Source organism: Pan paniscus, chromosome 18 (genome assembly GCF_029289425.2).
Source record: "Pan paniscus chromosome 18, NHGRI_mPanPan1-v2.0_pri, whole genome shotgun sequence".
Taxonomy (NCBI): domain Eukaryota; kingdom Metazoa; phylum Chordata; class Mammalia; order Primates; family Hominidae; genus Pan; species Pan paniscus.
Window position 1 is genome coordinate 92,296,052 of NC_073267.2, and position 16,940 is coordinate 92,312,991.

At 43.1% G+C, this 16,940-nt stretch overlaps 1 long non-coding RNA gene across 2 annotated transcripts in view; it reads right to left on the minus strand.

Annotated features, from left to right (window-relative positions):
• Positions 1-248: 248 nt before the first annotated feature.
• LOC134729316 (uncharacterized) overlaps positions 249-16,940 on the minus strand; it is a 30,354-nt gene continuing 13,662 nt past the window's right edge. Inside the window, exon 3 of one of the 2 annotated variants that reach the window (XR_010110300.1) lies at positions 249-636. This is a non-coding gene — a long non-coding RNA (uncharacterized LOC134729316). Of the gene's footprint in view, positions 637-8,809; positions 9,414-16,940 lie in introns of those variants that run through there. The other variant, XR_010110299.1, reaches the window with a different exon arrangement.

Consider the following 16,940-nt stretch of genomic DNA (forward strand, 5'->3'; position numbering starts at 1 on the left):
ATGTCTTTATAGGTCCCTAACTAGACTACAAACAGCTAGAAGTCAGGATCTACATCTTATCCATCTTTGTATCCCCTGGAGAGTGTAGCGCGGTGACTTATTTATGGTGGGTGTCCTGTATGTATATGCTGATGGACTGACTGTTTCACTGGCCCCAGGGGCTAAAGGGCTTCCATGAGGGTCTAAGCAGGGACCGTGTATTTGTCTCTGCTTATTCGGTTGTAACAATAGATCAAGGCAAGACTTCAATTATCCTTTACTTTCATTCCCAAACTCTCTTCTCTGTTCGTTCTATTGAAAATGCCTAGTGACAGACAGCCAGAGGCTGAAAGAGACAGAATGCTTCAGAATCTTAGCAAAGCTGTGTGGCAGGAAGGACATATTTCAATGAAGTTATTTTCCACCAAGGCTAATATTGTGCTTCCATACTTCAAGCTCTAGTGAGCTCATCAACAATGTTTGCCTTTAATTTTACCATTTGTACCCAGTCATATGTTACTTGCTATGTTTCTGTGTAGCTTCGTTTCATCAAAGGGATGTTAGGGCTTCCATTGTCTTTGAAAAGTTGCTTCAAGATAGATGTGCATGGATATCCATCCTGTTTCATTATCTTCTTCGTCACATTCTCTCAGTCATCTGTGAAAGAATACATTGTTCATAGACTCATTAAAAAAAATAAAATTCTTGTGGTTAAATGGAGGAAGGACATTGCATATTGGTTTGGGGCATGGGGAACCTTCTTGATTTCTCCCCACAGGAAGGACCCCTGGCCTTTCCCTAGAAGAGCATGTGGCTTCGAGTCTTAGACACAGCTGGGGAACCCATGGGATTGTAGCTTTCCAGAGAGGAGAACCTATGTTCCCTCAGAAAGGATTCCTTCCTTCTTTTGTGAAAGGCTGTCCATTCTGCAATGTGTATTGGAATCACCTTGGGATAACTCTTGATGCCCCACCCATCCCTGGCCAATTAAATACCAGCTTCCTGGTTGGAGCTTGAAGCCTGCCGTTGACATAGTTATAAAAGCCCCCCAGGTCAGTCTAATGTGCAGCCAGAGGAGAAACTACTGTGCTAGGCCAGTGGCTCTCAACTGGGGGCAATTTTTCCCCGAGCAGGCATTTGGTAATCAATGTCTGGGAGACATGTTTGATGGTCATAACTGTTGAGGGGTGTGGTGCTACCAGCATTGAGTGGGTGGAGGCCAAGGCAGAAGCCATCCTCTCCTAACAAAGAATGATCCAATACAAAATGTCAAAATGCCAAGGTTCAGAACCTCTCTCTAGAGCATTAGAAAAGCAAGCACACACATACACTCAGGTGCATACATAGATATTTTTACAAGTATATTACCTCCTATTTGCATAATGCCTTCTAGTTCTCAAAGCCTTTTTACACACTTCATTGGTTTGATCTTTACCATGACACCATAATGGAAATATTATCACCATCTTGATTTTACAGATCAGGAAACCAAGGCTGAGGAAAGGGAATGACTTACTCAGGACTGCAAGATGTTCGGTTTCTCAGTGAGGGCTCTTTTCCATTCGCAGACAGGTCCAATGCGTGCACATGCGTTTTCCTGCTCCGTGCCCCATTGTGACAAACATAATAACTGAACACTGTCTTTGTTCCCGCTGAGCCCAAGTGCAGCCTCAGAATCCTTCTCAACACAGCACTCCAGCCAACCCCAGGTGTGAGATGAAACTTGTCACATAGCCTCTCCACCCTAAACACCATAACCCTCCCTGAATTATGATGATCTTGTTGAAAGAGACACCAAGGAGAGTACTTGAGAGTAGGAGGGCCCTTGAACATCCGCAGGTGTTCAGACAATCTGTTTGGGAAATTGCAACGTTAACAGCATGCGCTCTTGCCGGCACCTATGAGGAAGCATCTGTCTCCCTAACCCCTATATTTCTTTATAACTTTATTAGTGTGTTTGGCTCTCACCATATGCTGCTAATTGACATACAAAGGAAATATGCACAGTTGTGTTCCTCATTTGGTGCAGACTAAAAACTTCACCTTCTTCTTGAGCTTGCTAGGATCTCCCTCTTGAGCCCAAAACATGAGATAATTATGAGAACATGAACTATGATTCATGAAGCCGACGGGACAGGAATGAGAGCACGCTCAGCCTGCAGTGTGAAGAAGCTAGGGCCAGCAGCCCCTACTTGAGCTCTGGGCACGACGAATAGTGGCATGTACAATTAAATGCCCAGCGCCTGTAAGAAAGCTGCCATGGGAGGGAGGCAAGCAGAAGGAGAAAAATCAAGTGCAGTTAGAGACTAACTTCTCCATCTTCCAGGCAGGCAGGTAATGGAGAAGATACAGGCAGCTCGGTGGATCATTTGGCTCCATCATTGGGAGACAAGTACAAAACAGCATACAGCATCTGCTCATTGAGGTGTGGGTTGCCATTTCAAAAAGTTGCAGGAGCCTCTTCGTAATAAATGGGGCTCTAGCCTCCTGGTCTGGCTTTATCATCTGCAAGTATCTGTGCAATCAGTCTCTAGCAGCAAACGTGGAGATTTCATTACAATTGATGAATTTGACCGGAAATGATCTCCTTGTGTCTTTGGTCCTCACTATGGGGCTGGCTGGCATGTGTGTCCAAAGACACTGTAGTGTGAGGCTGCACAGGTGTTCTGCTGTTCTGAGCCCCCATCATACTGGGGAGCGGGAGGGATCAAGGCATCTTCTGCCACTAATTAGGCTATAGCGACAGTGCACAGGCAGCATTCAGGTGGGTCTTGGCAACAGGACAATTCATAGCTTTCCTTTCACCAGGAACTTGGCCAGAGACTTCCCATGTTGCCCTAGAGTTCTGGTGTCCACCCTGGCTGCACTATGGGGACTATCTGGGGAGTCCTGTCCACCTCTGTCTACCTTTCTATCTATCACTGCTGGGCTAGTATCTCCCAAGGGCAGGGGACTTCAGTCTGTTTTGTTTATAGCTGCATCCAGAGTCTCCACTGTGCCCGACACTCCATGAATGAATTATTACCTCCTCTGTGCCAGGCCTTGCCATACCCTGTCAAAGATATCACTGACCATGATGACTATGGCGTCTGTCTACTGTGCTGTCATTGTTCTTATTTTTATGGATGAGAAAACTAAAGCTAAGAAGTAATTAATTTGTAGGATATTATACAATTTGTTAAGTGGCAAAGCTGTAATTTGTACTAAGTCAAGCTCATATCAAAGCCCAATCTCTCTGGATTCTTGTGCTTCTGTTCTTAAGAGGAGTGGGTGTGAAGTGTGAATAACTGCACACCTCCCTTAATTATGGTAGAACAGTTATTTAAGCAAACTAAGTGGTTTGGAAAATGCAAATAGCTTCATGGTTTGGTATTCGGGAAAACAGCATTTTCTAAGCCATGCTCTGGGAACAATAACCTCAGAATTGCGAAATGGTGTCCCATGAAAAACACCTAACATAGGGTTCCGCCAATAAACAACTTGGAGAACTACATCTTCTGACACCCTCTCTTTGTGGAATCATAATTTCACATTAATAAAACAAAGGCTCTGAGCAATCCTGCACTGAATAATTCTTTGTTTAATGTAAAATTTGCCAAATCTATGTATCTTCAAAACCTCTCCTCTTTCCTCATTGACAGTCTTTTAATAGCTCATAAGATGTTGCTGTTGCATTTATAGTTTCTTGATCTGGACATGGCCTGGCATGTACTAGTATGTCAGGCTTGTAAAAATAGAAAGCTCAATAAAATATAAACACACTCATGTTAGCAAAGCAGATGCTCTAATGACAGCTCTGACCTTGATTGATAAGTTGGAATTGATCCAACACTTAAAAACAGAGCTAACAAAAACTTAGAAATTGAACTAATATAGAATTTTCACTAAAGACATGAAGAACATTGAAAACTCTAATTCATTTGAAGCTAAATAATGGTGGCATTCATCTTGCAAAAGCAGCCATGTATTCCACAACAAATTTTTGAGCACTGTTAGGAGCCAGAGACTGTTGGGTATTGGAAATACAAGTTTAAATGAAATAGGTTTGGTATTGACCATCATAGGGTTGGCAGGTTTGTGTCTTGTTTCTTAGGCGCTTCCCATGGCTGCTGAGGAAATAGCTATTATCCTGCCTCTGTTTGTCTCCAGTTTGTATCTCTGCTTTGTCTTCATCCAGCCCTGAGTTTATTTATCCATTTATTTATTCATTCAAGAAATCTTCATTGAGCACCTACTATGTACCAAGCATGGTAGATACAGCAGTGAATGGTACAGATAAAAATTCCTCCCCTAAAGAAGCTTCTTCCTAGTGGAGCTTATATTCTGATTATTCTAGGTTTGTTTAAAGGGTTTCATCTCCCCGAGATCACATGTGGCACATCCTTAAATGGAAGCCTGGGACCTTCTCACTTGTTCAGCATTTAGATCTCAATAACTGATCCAAACCTTCCTGGTATGACATTCCATTATGTCCTTGGGCCGTGTCCTTGATCCCTGCTATATTATTTACTCTGCATTCCCTGGCCCTTTAGGGTTAACTCTGCCTTCCAACCCTGAATAATTCCTTTCTTTGGTCCTAAAAACTTGATGGAGATCCCAGGCTTGTGCTCCAGGCATTGTGCAGGACTACAAAGATGAGTAGGACAGGAACATGGGTTTTCAAGGAGCACAGCATGTCATGAGGATGAGAGATGCACGAATGATTCGATGAACTTGGTGAGGGAAGTGAGGACAGAGGCAGCTCAGGCTTCCCAAAGGAGGTCTCACCTTATCTGAATCTTGTGGGATGGAGAAGATGTGGTGAAGGACAGGTGGGCCGTTGAGAGGGAGGTGGAAGACCGTACAGGTTGGAGGAGAAGCAAGAACAGATGCTGGAAGATAAGATGGGAGTGAGCAGGAAGCAGGGGGTAAGATCATGGTTTCATTGTTCCTTTTTGTTCAACAATATGTGTGGGCTGCCGCTGTCTCTCAAGCCTTGAGCTCAACCCCAGGACAAGGCTAGTGAATAGAACAGACCCAGCTCTTCCCAGTCAATCATGGGGACAGGCAAGAAGCAAGCTGCAAACCTCAGCTTTGTGATGAGTGCTCAGAGACATACGAGCACTCATCACAGTGGAGGAGCAAAATGGCAGCTAGGGTCCTGCGTGGATAGTCAGGAAAGGCCCCTCTGCCAAGGTGACCTAGAGCTGAGGCCTGAAGGTTGAGAAGGAGCTGGCTCTGGGGAGAACAGGGAAAGGAGCCAGCCAGGTGTAGTGCTGAGCAGGGAGGGACTGAGGAAGGTATTTCAGGGACTCCAGAAGGAATGTGCCCAGAGCGTGGAGGAAAAAGTAGGGGTTTGGGGGTGGGGGCAGAAGGAGCAGGTGGTATTAGATTTTGCCTCTGTGTAGAGAGTGGGTATGGTTGTGAAGGAGAGAAGATGGGGTACACCTGGAGGAATCTGATCATACTTGCATTTTCAAAGTATAATAATAATAATTGCACAGTGATGACATTAAGATAATTAGTGTGTGTGTTACAATGCATAATGTAACATTAAGACAATTTTAGTGTGAAAATGGGAAGGTGGTTAAACAAAAGTCTTTATCAGTTAGCGATCTATGCAGAGCTCTTTACAGGGGAAAGGATCTAAGATTTACTTTAAAATAGTTTGGAAAAAATAAGTGGAGGAAGAGATAAAACAACATTGGCAAAATGATGTTGATTGCTGAAGCTGGGTTTAGGGTACATGAGGGTAATTAAATGATTCTATATTTTGGATGTTTGAAATTTTTCATAACAAAAGTGTTTTAAGATTTGTAAAAAAATTATATGAAGTAAATGCCCAATAAATAGGAAATTGTTAATAGCAGTTGCTGTTTATTGAGAAGCTACTGCATGGCAGATTTCGAGTTAATTAGTATATTATATACATAATCTTAGGTGTCCCTACACTTTTAAAATTGTACACCCATCTACAAAAGTGATTTGAAGCATATGCCACTGATAGAATTACATTTGATTAGCCACTTACACAATCTCAAACAGTGTGTTTTGAGTATCTTATGAAACATACGCAATTTTTAAGCAATTTTTAAAGGAGGAAATAAAGTTACAATAAACAATATTTGATGTGTTGCTAATCGTGGTGGCCATGTACTATCATTAGATGGTATCTCCAGGTACAAGTTAGACATAGAGAAAAAATTGTGGTTAATAAGAATGGGTATAAATCCATATTCCAAACCAGTTTATGATAATTTCCTTTGAATGGGTGGTGGGCAGTGTTTTGTCAGCATGGATCGTATCATCATTTATTTTGCCTTTTAAGGTGGTGCATGAAGAACCCAAACAGAAGTGGAAGAAGGGTAAGTTCCATCATTTTTTGGCTTCTCACTTATATTTACCTATTAGTACTTTAATAAATAGATTCTTAGCAAGAATGTCTTTTAAGTCATAAAACTTGGTATTATAACCCTTAAACTTACCCACTAAAAACGAGTGAATGAATGAGGGGATGTCAGCAGCTACTTTGCATTGTAAAATAAAGAAAAAAGTTGACATACTGATCAAATATAAGCCTGGGCACGGTGGCTCATGCCTGGAATCCCAGCGCTTTGGGAGGCTGAGGTGGGCAGATCCCTTGAGCTCAGGAGTTTGAGACCAGCCTGGGCAACATGGCAAAACCCTGTCTCTATAAAAAATACAAAATTTAACTAGGTGTGGTGATACATGCCTGTAGTCCCAGCTACTTAGGGGACTGGGGTAGGAGGATCACTTGAGCCAGGGAGATAGAGGCTGCAGTGAGCCATAATTGCGCCACTGCAATCAAGCCTGGGTGACAGAGTGAGACCCTATCTCAAAAAAAAAAAAAAAAAAAAAAAAAAAAAAAAAAAAAAAAAAGTGGGTGGCAAGTGTCTGTATATACATAAATATTAGGAAAGCTTAATTTTCTTTGGAGACAAATCAATTATAAGTAGAAATTCGAATTCTTTCTGTACCACAGTGGACCATCATGAGCCCCACCTTGGAGTGTGTGTGCTCCACTTTGGAGAGCTTTGCATTGATTTTTGAGTCCTCTTGGTAACCCTGTAAGGCGGACATTTTGGACATGAGAAAAATGAGCCCAAGTAGGTTAAATGATTTGCCCTAGGGGCATGGCTGTTAAGAAGCAGATCAGGACTGGGACTCAGGGATGACAGACTGAAAGTTCCTTACTCATTAATAATAGTGCTAACTGCCAGTCCTTAGTATTGGCTATAGACGGGACAGTCATATGGGTACCACGATCTCTGTGACATAGAAGACAGAAAGTCGGCAAGGCAAAGTAACTTTTTTATGCTCATACTGGTCTGTCTGACCCTAGAGTCCAACTGTCTGCATATGAACCCTAATTCACCACTAAACTAGAGTACATGATTTACCTTCCCCAGTTCTCAGTTTTCTCATCTTTAAAGTCGGCCAATAGGAACACCTAACTCATAGAGCTTTTGCAAGTTCTAAATGAGACCATGGATGTGAATGTGAATAGTATCTATAATTATTATTGTTCTCTAACCTGGAGGTAAGAGTGTGGAAGAAGCTTAAATGCCAAAGCATCAGAAGTACTCTAAAATATCAATGTATACTATTGGGATGAAGGAATGAGTTGCCCCATAGGCTCCTCCATTTTCTCAAACAGGCTCTATGCTTGCACTCTGGTCTTGCATTTCACCCACGGTGAAGCTGCCCGAGGCCTCATGCTCTCTTGGGCAGAAGCATGGCAGTTTCCCTTGGCTGGTTTGAATCTTGTCCAACTATATCTGCAGTAGGCTATAACCCTACCATTTTCCTCCTGGCACTAGGAATAAAAATTGGGCTCATCGATTTTTACTATTGAATCAGGAAACCTGGAGAGAAAAAGGCCAGCATGGACAGGGCTCCCAAATTTATGTGACAGGGACACAAATAATGTCGTGCCGTCTGACAGCAGATATAGGCCTGGAATTTCTGCAAAGGCTTTCCAACTCACAACATATTTTAATGCCATATTTGAGCTCTATGGCAGAAAGGCTCTCTCTGGACACTGGAGCACAGCTGTGAAAAAAAAATTGATCTACTCCTAAGATTTAAGTATGCTGCAAATTAAAAAAGAAATTTTCAGGTGGTTCATGTGAAGGGAGGACCATCTGTCAAGAGGACCCAGAGTCAGAGCAATGCCCAAAGTGGACCTGTGAGAAGACTATGATTTACTGGGCATTTACAACAGGACTCTCTCTGTGCCAAACGTTTCTATCTATTATCTCATTGAAAGCTTGTAACAGCCATATGAGGTTGGTACTGATACCACTCAGAATCCTACATGGAAACAGACGATACAGTAAAATTATGATAACTAGAGGAGGGTTACTTTGAAAGGGTACTATGTTTTACAAAAAATGGTGGGCTTAGGGGTGGTAACAGCTCTGTTGCTACCTTCTTTACAAAGGAAAAGAATGGGGATTTGGAAATGGAGCTCTTGGAAATTCTGTGGGAGTTGGCATGTCAGCATTTTAGGGCACTTAGTCACATTCTGTATCCAGGGTGCACAGTAGCCCATGTTGCAGACCTCCCAGAAGGAGGCCATCAGGACTTTGGGCATCTTGGAAGCAGCCTTTCAAAACCGTTATTGCTGCTAAGGGAGGGCAAGAAGGGTGGAGCCTGGGTGGATCAGATCTCTATTCATTGTGGGTCCAGGTGGTCACTGCATCTCAGGGTTTCAGCATTGGAGTGGACCGTTAGTTGCTGTCCAGAACATCACGTTTTCACTTTTTACCTTCTTTACAAAGGTAGCAACAGAGATGTTACCACTCCTAAGCCAAAAACATGAGGAGAGGTAGCAGTTGCCAGAACCCAGAAGGAGAAGAGTCTCCCTCGGGTAGAGTAGGGGCCTTTGATGGGGGTACACAGCCAGCTTAAGGTAACCCCTTGGAGTGGGAGCAGTGGGAATCAATAGCTTAACCTTCCTCTCCTTCCTCTGCTGATTCCTGCTAGGCTTACCCACTGGCTGAAGTCAACCAGAATCCAGAGGGCAAGAAAACCTGCTGGGGTAGTCCAGGGTTTATCAACCTCTGAACTGTTGTCGTTTAAGACTGAATAATTCTTTATTGTAGAGAACTATCCTATGCATTGCAGCATGTTTAACAGCATCCCTAGCCCCTACCCATCAGACACTGAAAACCTTTGACTCCATGTCTCACATCCAGGCCACATTGATGCAAGGGGTAGGCTCCCAAAGCCTTGGTCTGCTCTGCTCTTGTGGCTTTGCAGGGTACATTTTTTTTTTTTTTGCATTTTGTGATATGCAAAAATGTCTCTAGATATTTCTAAATGTCCCTGGGGAGGTGAGTGGGAACTGTCCTGGATGGGAACCACTGGTATGGTTCATGTAGGTTACTCTCCCTGGAAGAGAGCAGGATGTCGATGTGTAGAGAGTAGATCTGGAGAAAAGAACCAAGAGAGAACTTACATTATTCTCGTTTCATTGCCAAGGAAACTGAGGCTCAAGCAAATCAATTAACTTCCTCAAACACACACAGATTGTGAAGGCAGAAGCCAGTTTGCAAACCTAGGTCTGTTTGATCTCAACACCAGAACTTATAATCACAAGCCTCATTCCATATTCACAGATTGGAAATATCCCAGAGGAAAAGAATGGGGATTTGGAAATGGAGCTCTTGGAAATTCTGTGGGAGTTGGCATGTCTGCATTTTAGGGCACTTACTCATGTTCTGAATCCAGAGTGCACAAAAGCCCATGTTGCAGACCTCTCAGCAAAAGGAGGCCATCAGACACATAGGACTTTGGGCATCTTGGAAGCAGCCTTTCAAAACCATTATTGCCCCTAAGGGATGAGCAAGAAGGATGAAGCTTGCGTGGATCAGATCTCTATTCATTGTGGGTCTAGGGGGCTACTGCATCTCAGAGTTTCACCACTTGGGTAGGTTGTTAGTTGCTGTCTAGAACATCACCTTTTTACCTTTCACTCTCAGTTTCCTTCCTTCCTTCCATCTATCTGTCCTTCCTTTCTTTCCTCCCTTCCTTCCTTCCTTTTCTCTCTAAACCCTTTAAAATGGTATTATGGTAAGTATATTTCAAGAGGTAGAAGCCACTCAAATACCTGTGAACAGGTGAATAAACAAAACAATAATGGCAAATGCTTATCTAGGAGTTACTACATGCCAAATATATTAGGCCATTCTCACATTGCTATAAAGAACTTCCTGAAACTGGGTAATTTATAAAGAAAAAATGTTTAATTGGCTCACAGTTCTGCAGGATGTATAGGTAGCATAGTTGGGGAGGGCTCAGGAAACTTTCAGTCATGGCAGAAGGCAAAAGGGGAAGCAGGCATGTCTTCACATGGTAGAGCAGGAGGGAGAGAGTGAATGGGGAGGTGCTATACACTTTTAAATAACCAGATCTCATCAGAACTCACTCAGTGTCATGAAAATAGCAAGGGGAAAATCTGCTCCCATGATGTAATCTCCTCCCACCATGCCCCTCCTCTAATATTGGGGAATACAATTCAACATGAGATTTGAGCAGGTACACAAATCCAAACCATATCTTTCTACCCCCGGCCCCTCCCAAGTCTCATGTCCTTCTCACATTGCAAAATACAATTATCCCTTCTCAATAGTCCCCAGTCTTAACTCATTTCAGCATTAACTCAAAAGTCCAAGTCCAAAGTTTCATCTGAGACAAAGTGAGTCCCTTCCACTTATGAGCCTGTAAAATAAAAAACAAGTTAGTTGATTCCGAGATATAATGGGGGTATAGGCATTGGGTAAATATTCCCTTTCCAAAAAACAGAAATCAAATGAAACAAAGGGGCTACAGGCCCCATGCAAGTCAGACACCCAGCAGGGCGGTCATTAAATCTTAAAACTCCAAAACAATCTCCTTTGACTCCATGTGTCATATCCAGGTCACACTGGCACAAGGGGTAGGCTCCCAAGGCCTTGGGCAGCCCTGCTCCTGTGGCTTTGCAGGGTATAGCTTCTGCGGCTGTCTTCATAGCTGGTGTTGAGTGCCTGTTGCTTTTCCAAGCACATAGTGCAAGCTGTCAGTGGATCTACCATTCTAGGGTCTGGAGGATGGTGGCCCTCTTCTCACAGCTCCACTAGGCAGTGCCCCAGTGGGAACTCTGTGTGGGGCCTCCAACCCCACATTTCCTCTCCAGATTGCTCTAGTAGAGGATTTCCATGTCTCCTGCATGAACATTTCCATGTCGTCTGCCTGGACATCCAGGTGTTTCCCTACATCCTCTGAAATCTACGTAGAGGCTCCTAAGCCTCAAATATTGCCCCCGGTGCACCCACAGGCTTAATACCACATGGAAGCCACCAAACCTTATGGTTTATACCTTCTGGAGCAGTGGCCTGAGACGTATTTGGGACCCTTTTAGCTACAGCTGGAGCTGGAGTGGCTACAACACAGGGAACAGTGTCCTGAGATTGTGGAGGGCAGCAGATCCCCGAGTTTGGCCCAGGAAGCCATTCTCTCTTCCTAGGCCTCCAGGCCTATGATGAGAGGGGCTGCCATGAAGGTGTCTGAAATGTCTTTGAGGCATTTTCCCTGTTGTCTTGGCTATTAACATTTGGCTCCTCTTTACTTATGCAAATTTTTGCAGCTAGCTTGAATTCCTCCCCCCAAAATGGGTTTTTCTTTTCTGCTACATGGCCAGGATGCAAATTTTCTAAGCTTTTATGCTCTGCTTCCCTTTTAAATATAATTTCCAGTTTCAGGTCATCTCTTTGCTGAAGTATATGACTACACACTGTTAGAAGCAGCCAGGCCATATATTGAACGTTTTTGCTACTTAGAAATTTCTTCTGCCAGGTACCCTAAATCATCTCTTTCAAGTTCAAAGTTCCACACGTCTCTAGGGCAGGAGCAGAATGCCTCCAATTCTTTGCTAATGCATAACAGAAGTGACCTTTACTCCAGTTCCCAATAAATTTCTCATCTCCTTCTGAGACAACCTCAGCCTGGACTTCATTGTCCACATCACTATCAGCATTTTGGTTACAACAATTTAAAAGTCTCCAGGAAGTTCTGAATATTCTCTCTTTTCCCTGTTTTCTTCTGAGTCCTCCAAACTGTTTCAACCTCTGCCCATTACCCGGTTCTAAAGCTATTTCCACATTTTCAGGTATCTTTATGGCAATGCTCCACCTCCCAGTACCAATTTTCTGTATTAGTCCATTCTCACATTGCTATAAGTAACTACCTGAGGCTGGCAATTGATTTGGTTTGCTGTGCCCACACTGAAATCTAATCTTGAATTGCAGTTTCCATAATCCCCATGTGTCATGGGAGGGACCCAGTGGGAGTGTAACTGAATCATGGTGGCAGTTTCTCCCATGCTATTCTCATGATAGTGAGTGAGTTCTCATGACATCTGATGGTTTTATAAGGGGCTTACCCCTTCGCTCAATTCTCATTCTTTTCTCTCCTTCTACCTTTTGAAGGATGCGTTTGCTTCCCCTTCTGCCATGAGTGTAAGTTTCCTGAGGTCTTCCCAGCCCTGTGGAACTGTGAGTCAATTAAACCTCTTTTTTTTTTAATATTATAAATTACTTAGTCTTGGGCATGTCTTTATTAGCAATGTGAGAATGGACTAATATAGTAAATTGGTATTGCAGAGAATGGGGCACTGCTATAAAGATACCTGAAAATGCGGAAGTGGCTTTGGAACTGGGTAACAGGCAGAGGTTGGAACCATTTGGAGGGCTCAGAAGATGACAGGAAAATGTGGGAAATTTGGGAACTTCCTAGAGTCTTGGAGGGCTCAGAAGACAGGAATATGTGGGAAAGTTTGGAACTTCCTAGAGACTTGTTGAATGGCTTTGGCCAAAATGCTTATAGTGATACGGACAACGAAGTCCAGGCTGAGGTGGTCTCAGATAAAGATAAAGAACTTGTTGGGAACTGGAGTAAAGGTCACTCTTGTTATGCAAAGAGACTGGCAGCATTCTGCTCCTGCCCTAGAGATCTGTGGAACTTTGAACTTGAGAGAGATGATTTAGGGTACGTGGTGGAAAAAATTTCTAAGCAGCAAACCATTCAAGAGGAAGCAGATCATAAAAATTTGGAAAGTTTGCAGACTGAAGATGCAATAGAAAAGAAAACCCCATTTTCTGGGGAGAAATTCAAGCTTGCTGCAGAAATTTGCATAAGTAACAAGGATCCAAATATTAATAGCCAAGACGATGGGGAAAATGTCCCCAGGGTATGTCACAGACTCTCACAGCAGCCCCTCACATCACAGACCCACAGGCTTAGGAGTGAAAAATGGTTTTGTGGGCCAGGCCCAGGGCCCCCATGCTCTATGTAGCCTTGGGACATGGTACCCAGAGTCCTAGCTGTGTTAGCTCCAGCTGTGGCTGAAAGGGGCAACGTACATGTCAGGCCATTGCTTCAGAAGGTGCAAGCCCCAAGCCTTGGTGGTTTAGACGTGGTGTTAGGCCTGTGGGTGCACAGAAGTCAAGAACTGAAGTTTGGGAACCTCCACCTAGATTTCAGAAGATGTATGGCAATGCCTGGATGTACAGGCAGAAGTCTCCTGCAGAGGCAGAGCCGTCATGGAGAACCTCTGCTAGGGCAGTGTGGAAAGGAGATGTAGGGTTGGGGCCCCCATACAGAGTCCCCACTGGGGCACTGCCTAGTGGAGCTGTGAGAAAAGGGCCACTGTCCTCCAGGCCCCAGAATGGTAGATCCACCAACAGCTTGCGCTGCGCTCTTGGAAAAGTTGCAGACACTCAATGCCAGCTGTGACAGCAGCCAGGGGTGGGGCTATACCCTGCAAAGCCTCAGGGGCAGAACTGCCCAAGGCCATGGGAGCCCACCTCTTGCATCAGCGTGACCTGTATATGAGACATGGAGTCAAAGGAGATCATTTTGGAACTTTAAGGTTTAAGGACTCCCGTATTGGATTTTAGACTTACCTGGAGTCTGTAGCCCCTTTGTTTTGGCCAGTTTCTCCCATTTGGGTGTATTTACCCAATGTCTGTACCTCCATTGTATCTAGTAAGTAACTAACTTGCTTTTGATTTTACAGGCTCATAGGCAGAAGAGGCTTGCCTTGTCCCAGATGAGACTTTGGACTTGGACTTCTGAGTTAATGATGGAATGAGTTAAGAATTTAGGGGATTGTTGGAAAGGCATGATTGTGTTTTGAAATGTGAGGACATCAGATCTGGGAGGAGCCAAGGGCAGAATGATATGGTTTGGCTGTGTTCCCACCCAAATCTCATCTTGAATTGTAATTCCCATAATCCCTACGTGTCATGGGAGAGACCTAGTGGGCATGTAATTCAATCATGGGGGCAGTTTCTCCTATGCTATTCTTGGGATAGTGAGTAAGTTCTCATGAGATCTGGTGGTTTTATAAAGGGCTTCCCCCTTCATTTGATTCTTTTTCTTCTCTCTCCTGTCGCCTTGTGGAAAAGGATGTGTTTGCTTCCCCTTCTGCCATGATTGTAAGTTTCCTGAGGCCTCCCTAGTCCTGTGGAACTGAGTCGGTTAAACCTCTTTCCTTTATAAATTATCTCATCTCAAGTATGTCTTTATTAGCAACCTGAGAACCGACTAATACAGTAATTTATAAAGAAAAGAGGTTTAATTTGCTCACAGTACTGCAGGCTGTAGAGGTGCATGGCTGGGGAGGCCTCAGGAAACTTTCAATTATGGTGGAAGGCAAATTGGGAAGCAGGCATATCTTCACATGGTTGAGCAGGAGAGAGAGAAAGTGAAGGTGAAGGTGCTACATACGTTTAAACAACCAGATGTCATGAGAACTTACTATCACAAGAATAGCAAGGGGGCAGTCTGCCTCCATGAACCAATGACCTGCCACCAGGCTCCTCTTCTGCAAATCTACATGAGATTTGGGTGGAGACACAAAGCCAGCCCATATCACTAGGTGCCATGCTAAATGCCCTGCATCAAATAACTCATATAATATAAAACAAAACAAAAAAATCCCCAATAGGCTCTAATAATCCAATTTTACAAATGAGGTGATAGAAGTTCATAGAAATTAAGTGACTTTTCCAAGTCCATACAGCTGGTGAGTGAGGGACCCTAAATTTGAACCTAGGCTGTTGGCTCCAGGGTCTGTCCTTTTGTTACAAAACTAGGGCACTTCCCACACAAATGAATATTTTTATTTTCTTCAGTCAAGTACTTGAATATGACATAGAAATACGTACTTGCTTTTATCGGAGTAATTAAGAAAGAATAAGCTAGACAAATGTGCATAAGTCAAATAACTCCAAAAATAACAAAGCAGATTATGTTGAAAGTTCAGGCAGGACAGGTCAGCACTGATGGTCATGTGTAAATGACCAAGTAGAAGGAGATGTTCCAAAATGATTAATTAGCCAAAAGTCCTCGAGACTCACACTAAGTACACAGACCCAATTGCTCATCTACTAGGAGTTGAAACCTCTGGAAAGCTGTACAGATTATAATAAAATTTGAATAGAAATTTGTGGATTTTTAATAATGCTAGCCTACCAGAGCAATAAATTAAAATGACAGCATAAGCGGCAAAGAGGTATAATACCGGCCCAACAAGACGTTCAAAGCACACAGTTTGTGGTGAGATCCCAAAGTTGCCCAGAAGAAAACGTATGTGAAAAGTTGTACCTAGGAAGTTGTATCATAAGGGTGTATTGAATGGGGTTTACTCAGCCTAATGGCCAGGCTTGCGTTACCTTAGGGGATTTTTAACCTCAGCTGGTCTGAGAAGTTATTCTTATACTTTGGGTATGCTTATGATACATGCAATCAAGGAAACTGTCAAAATATTATAATGAAAACTCTAGGAAGTAATACAAACTGCATTGCAATAACTCTAGATAACTAAAAGTTCGTTCAAGTATACATATAATGAAACAATGAATGAAATGCTATTTTAGAACCGGTTTTAGTGTGTTTTAGTACATTTGCAAGCATTATTTGTATGTTTTGTGTGCTCTTGAAGGTGACTAAAATTTTCAAAAGACTCAGATGTAGTGTGCATAGCAGCTCCTGCTGGTGCTGATGTTCTAGCCTTGTGCCTTCACATCCCTATTTTTGTGCATTCCAGTTGACTCCCTGAGGCTGAACTGCATCTTTGTCCATGGGCCACCCACAGGCTTCCAGAACACCCACATATGAGCACAGGGTGGCCTGGAAGTGCCCTGGAATTGACTGCCCTCATTACCAACCTGGGACAGCAGCTCTACCCAATGACTCACAGGTGTAGGGGTATAGAAACCCCACCTCCCTTGCCTTCTTGGCCAGGATAATTCTGAGGCATGGCTTTCCATCTGTTCCTCACAGGACTGTCAGTCACCTACTGGCTTGATAACAGATCCCGTAGGGGCTGACTCTCTTTCCTCAAATTGATTGCCCATTCCTTTGCCGATGGCCCTACAACTTCCAAATATATTTTATATTCTCAAACTCCTATCAGAGAATGCTTCTGGAGAAACCCCAGCTAAGAGATTATATTTGTATTCGTGGCATAATTAGTATTTAAGGGTTGATAGTAAAATTTGTAAGCAACATTTAAATTATCAAGAAAATATTGTCTTTAAAAAATTGCCTATGATCTAACAGATAATTTTATTAACTGGAACGCTAAGCAAAGCACAGGAATTCACAGTTGTTTGTCACCAGGCACAAACATTTCTCACACACTGGATAATACATTAATGTCTGATAGTCAAACTCCTAATCCACTTCCTAAAAACAGCCCAAATATTAGGGTTTCATGGACTCCAAGTGAATTAGCTGTTTCATCCTCTCTATTCTCGCAACATTTGATTAGTATTTCTGAAACAGCTTGCACCATGCTGCACTGTAATTTATCGGTTTACATAGGTGTGTGTGTTTCCAAGACTATTTCCTGAGTTCCTGAAAAGTAAAGATCAAGTCTCATTTGCCTTTGTCATTTCCACACCACATTCTGG